Here is a 6,124-nt window from a genome sequence, read left to right on the forward strand (position 1 = left end):
TATATCTTTGTTCTTTTTAACTTAATAGATTTCTGTTAAACTTGTCAGTATTATTGGGAAGGGGGAGGAATCACACCAATGTCATGAATAATTACACCAGAATGCTGGTCACTGGGTGCCTTTCAAACCTGGAGGGTAATTGACATTACAAAGCTGGCGTTAACTAAAAGTAAATAAAAAATCAATACCTAATAAGCCACAGAAATGCATTAGGGGTATTTATAGTTACTGAACAGGCATATTTTCCTACAACAAAACCTGCAAGTTGTAAATTCCGCAATCGAGTAATGACTCTTTTAGCTTAGTTTCCTGAAAAAGTGAAGCTTATGTCATTGCATTGCCTGTCCTTGTCTCCCCTTCCAGCTTTTAAAACTCTGCCCACTTCTGCCAGATTTGGCAGACGAATGGCAGCGTTAAGAGAGATTCTTACAGGTTTTATGAGAACAGACAGCTGAGAACAACTCAGCCATTCTGTGTTATTTGTCAGTGGCTGGCCACTGTTCGTATTAGCCAACAAATTACTACGGGGAGACTCCTAGCTAGCTGCAACACGTGTTGTCGCTTGTATAGTTGCTTGGCCAAAAAGAGGTAGGTGGATGGAATCTGAGGGTGGGTGTGGGGGACACAGAAAGGAGCTGCAGGTGACGTTTAGAGCACATCTGGGCAGGCAACAGCAACTTGTTGAGGAAGGGATGAGGGAGGTTTTGTGAGTGTTTGTCTGGGTGCTCTAAGGATGATGTGGGGTAAAATCTGCTCTTTAATGCGGTAGGAATCACAGAAGGCGAAAGTCTCAAATCTGTAGGAATTGAGGCTTCATACAAATCCTCAGGCTTTTTTTTTTTTTTTTTTTTTAGATAAGGAACTGAGTTGAATTCAAGCCATTATTTTATACTGTATAATAAACATTTCTTTTTAATGTTAATATTGTTTTCTTACAAAATATATTTCTAAGAAAAAAAAATCAACTTTGTGATTTCTTTATTTTCCTGTGTCGCTGTATTTCTTTTGTGCAGCTTCAGTCATTTTTTTTCAGATTTCAGAACATGCAGGCTGGGTATGGTGTAACTCACTCAAGAAAACTGAGGCACAAATTGACTATATGGAGACAATTGCAATGAATTTTATGGAGTTTTGATTTGGCTCCAAACACGCATCCACCACTTTCAAGTAGGGTTACATCATCAAGGGTTGAATATTTAGCTGGAAATGAGGACTTCCTATTTATGTTTTGCACCAAAGAGTTGTCAGGTCAAAACCATAAATGACTGAAGAATCTGGGTCATTTCTTTCAAAATTTCTAGAGCTACAGGTCACACCAAAGAAAAATATTTTTTTCTGCTATAGAGATGTGCCTTGGCAGCCTGGGAGAAAAATGTCTATTGTATATGTCTGTTCTGGGGGTGAAGTCGCCCTCTGGAGAGGCAGAGATGGGGGTTTGAATGATTTGAAAATTGAGTTAGGCTTAGCGCAAAGTAGTTGACCTTAGCAAATTTTCTGCCTACGTGTGGTCTTACATAAAGGAGGGGAACGAACCACCAGGGCTAAATGTCATCTGAATGACAGTGGCTGTGAGCTATGAGTGTGTGCTAGATAAGGTCACAGCACCTGCAGCTTGCCTGTGAAGACAGATGCCTGCTGGTTGCCTCCTGCATTCCAAGCCACCAGGGGTTAGAAGAGCGCTTCAGCTCTGGAGCCTCCAACATAGGAAAGACATGGACCTGTTGGAGCAGGTCCAGAGGAGGGCCACAAAGATGACCCGAGGGCTGGAGCACCTGTCCTATGAGGAAATGCTGAGAGTTGGGGCTGTTCAGCCTGGAGAAGAGAAGGCTCCAGGGAAACCTTACAGCAGCCTTCCAGTACCTGAAGAGAGCCTACAGGAGAGCTAGGGTGGGACTTTTTACAAGGGCATGTAGTGATAGGATGAGGGCGAATGGCTTCAAACTGGAAGAGGGGAGATTTAGATTAGATATTTTTCACTTTGAGGGTGGTGAGGCACTGGAACAAGTTGCCCAGAGGAGTTGTGGATGCCCCATCCATGGAGGTGTTTATAGCCAGGCTGGATGGGTCTTTGAGCAACCTGGTCTGGTGGGAGGTGTCCCTTCCTATGGCAGGTGAGTTGGAACTCGATGATCTTCAAGGTCCCGTCCAACCTAAACCATTCTAAGATTCTTTGATTCTGTGATTCTGAGGCTCAGCTTAGTAGTTATATCTGTGCTCATTAGGAGTGCTGTAGGCACCTGAATTTCACAATGCAGTATGGGGCTTTAAATTTCCCTTGTGTGATGACTTCGGGGCCTAAATGATTTTGGGGTTGTGGTTTTTTTTGACTTAGCATCCTCCTTGGGATGCAAATTGTCCAGCTATGTGATGAACTAGGTGGGAGGGTTTTGATAAAATAGTCCTCACGGGGCTCTATAGGCTATCCTGAGGGTTATAATTCTTCATTCTCTCTACGAAATAGAAAGCAAACAGGAGGTCCTATTCTGCCTGTCTTGCCCTGGCCCTCGCCCCTTCTTACCCTTATGTACATTCAAAAGGAAGCAAGAAACTCCGTGTAGAGCTGCGATTACGGTTTGATTTTGCTCTTTATATCAGAGCAGCCACAGATTGAAAAGCTTCAGTAGAGTCCTTTGAGGCAGCCCGGGCACGTATGCCAAGATGACAGAGTAAAACCACCTGCTCCAGCACCTATCCTTCCTAAATCCAAGTCTTTCCCCAGAAACATCCATTCTTTTCTGTCTGCTTCATTTATTTGATTGCTTCGTCGGGACACAATTAATAAAAGGAGTAGACTAATCCATTAATGAAGAGAGTTACCTTGAGAAGAAGGTAATGCTTTCTTGGCTAAGAAAGGTACTTGTGACTCCTTATTTTATAATCTTCAAAAAATAATTTGGGTCTGTGGGTAGAGGATGATTATTTGCTGAAATCTGAAGTTAAAAAAAAATCTTATTTGTAAGTTGTTTGTGTGGAATTCAGTGTATTTTCGTGCGTGTAAACATCTGTATATTCTGACTGTGTTCTTGCCAAAAATGTAAATTTTCATACATGGGGTTACGAATTGCATATTTTGGCACCTGGGTACTCGCCCCCCCCTCCCTCCCTGCCCTCCCCTCCCGCCTTCCCAAGCCCTTTCCAGCCAGTGAATGTTTCTTTTTCTGTCTATCCCACTTCCTCTTCTCTGGCTCCTTCCAGCTGCCAGTGTCTTCTGCTCACCCCACTCTCACCCACTTAACAGCTCTTTTTCCCGGTGGTAGCAACAGCCCTGGGGCAGATCTAGGTACGCTTCCCCTTATTTGGCCCATATTCAGGTGGCTTTGCCCAGTCTGTGGATGGAAAACAATAATAACTATGTTTGTCAAAAAGATTTTTTAAAGCGTTGGTGCAAGAGCGGAGCTGGATAGGAACAAAGAAAAGGAGCTGGGGAAGGAGGAACCAGGAGATTGGACACACGAAGCAGTCCGAACCCCCCTTTGGTTTGAGGGATCCAGACAGTTATTGCATGCTTATACTTTTTTGCTGTTAGAAAATTAATTTCCAGCACTGCCGTGATTTGAGAAAACTCGGATCTAAAGCAGTAAGTGTTCTTACACATATACACAGGCAATTTCTTGTTCTTTCTCCCTCTCCTTACTGGTCTCTTGTCCAGTATTTCCTGGTTGCTGGTATTTGGGATCACAACCCGGGCACTTTGCCAACTGTTGTGTTTTTGCGTGGTTTTGGTTTTGTTGTTTTTTTTTTAACTCACTGGGGTCTGACCCTGTAGATCCCACACCTTTGCCTTATGTTACCGTTTGTGACGAGCTCCAAAGCAAAGCTCGGTCGTGAAAAGCTGAGAAACCTCTGTCAGCTTGAGCTTGTTTAAATCAGATTTCACAAATTTCCTGGCAACTTTGGCTGTTACATTTTTCAGCTTTTTTTTTTAGCCTTAAGTCTGAATGTGCCGGGGTTTCGAGCGGTGTTTCCAGGGAAGTGTTTGTGCTGGGGTGGAGGTGAGGGGCTGGGTATCTTTGATTTACTGCTATCCATTCACAATCCATTTTATGAAGTTGAGGGAGGTCATATTTTCCTGCCATTTGTTTGGCGTTCGATCCATGTGCTCTCTACCGCCTGCCCTCTTGCGTGAGGCACAATGCTTTTCCCCAGACCGCACATCACCAAACTCCAATCAATTTACGCTTGGCTATGACAGGAGACAAGCAGGAACTCAAATTGCTTTCAGCTCCTTACCTGCTGCAAGTCACAAAGTGATAGATTCATTTTCCTGACCTTCTGGTTCTTGGTTCAGTCACCGCATGAGAGATCCCAGGTTGTTCTTTCAGCAGAGGATGCCAGAATCCTCCTTTGACCGCCGAGCTCGCATTTTAGGTGCTATCATGTCTTCATAACCGTGATGTAGCTGTTGCCTCACCTTGTATGTCCCAAACTCCCTGTGTCCCTAAGTCTGTACTACTAGGTGTGAGTAATTCTGCCTGGTGGGCGGTTTTGGGGACCCCCAACTCCGTAAGGGGAGGATTCATAAAAAGGATCTCCTCCTCCTGTCCCTTTCCCAGCAGGTCATGGATTCTGGAGCACTGAAACACGATCACATGGAAGGTAACTATTTGGGAAGTTCAGACACTCTCTTGTACACAATGTTTTTACCTCATGTCCCACCAGTTTGGAGGATTTTAACCTACACCTCACTGTTAATTGGACTGAGTGAAATGCTTGGAATGATTTTTTCCTTACTGTGTCACAAAAAAAGCCCACCAGAGGCCGGAATCGCAACTTTCCGTGGGCACAGATAAAATCAATTCGCCACAGATGTTGGCTATGAAAGCGTAGAGTGGAGCGGATCTTCATTGCTGGTCCGTAGTTTATTGGTGGCCTGGGGTGGGTTCACGTGCCTGCTCCGATCCCAGCGTGCATCCTCCACCCTGCTGCCATCCCCGGGAACTGATTGCTGTACGGCAAATAGTGTAACCTGTAGATACTTATTTTGCCCACTGGGAACTAATAACTAATAACACTGCTTTAGTTAGCGACCGTTTGCAGATTGCCTACTCCTTTTTCGTATAAGCATCTCCCAAATATAACGCGCTCTGTGTTACGCCGAAGTTGGAGCGGCTCCCTGGTTACCTGCAGCACTTTGCAATGTGAGCTCCACTAATCATTTCTGTCCGCCGTACAACATCACACGCAAGTAACGCAGCTTAAACAAAACAAGGTCCATCTGGTTTAAGGGTTTTATCACTCATCATGGTTCCAGATCTTTGCTCTGGAAAAACAACTGCAGTTCTGGAAAGGGATAGTTAGGTTATTTCTGTCCCGCTAACTGGAAGGGGGCTGGAGTTAGGAGGCACTGAGTGGCATGCAGCCTTGCAGCTGAAGCCAGCCTCCCTCTTAAGCATGAGATACTACCGAGTTGCAACCCACTAAGTTACGTTTTTATCGCATGAAACTGAGCGTACGGGCTGCGTGCCCCGGGGCTCCTCCGAGCAGGTCAAAACGGAGCCAGCAAGAGAGCTAAAATAAACCCGCGTGGGCAACGAAGGTCCAGACCTGAGCTTCTGCCTTTTCTTCTTCGGTCTGTCACTGTCAATAGAGAGTAATAAATTAGAGAATAATCTGGCAGCACAAAACATTTTTAATTTGTTTACTATTTCCTGAAAGCAGATGTCTATTTTACCATCTATTGTCACCTGTAAATGTATAGTTGAATGGCTACTTCTGTGAATCTGCATTTTCTCTCAAATCTAACGGTCCCATTATACCGCTATGAATAAGAAGAGAGAATTTTATTTAAACCTCATTAGCCTTTTCATAAATATAAAAAGTAGCATTATAAATTAGTATCAAGTGTGTTGGACTGCAGCCTGCGGGTTAGTACCACTTTATTTTGTTTCTGCTTTGTTATCTGGCTATTTTTCTTTTTTTTTTTTTTAATTTGGCTGAAAATTACATTTAAAAAAAACATTTATTTTTTTTTTAATACAAGCCAAATAGAAGTGCTCCCATAATTTATTTGAAAACATTCAAACACATTTCCTCAAGTTTGCGCTTGTTCTCTGGTATATGCCATCTGTACACTTGCAGGATTTTGCTGATGTGTGAGATTGTGAAACAAAGCAGCTCCAATAAA

This window comes from Charadrius vociferus, unplaced genomic scaffold, assembly GCF_000708025.1.
Source record: "Charadrius vociferus isolate BGI_N301 unplaced genomic scaffold, ASM70802v2 scaffold419, whole genome shotgun sequence".
NCBI lineage: Eukaryota > Metazoa > Chordata > Aves > Charadriiformes > Charadriidae > Charadrius > Charadrius vociferus.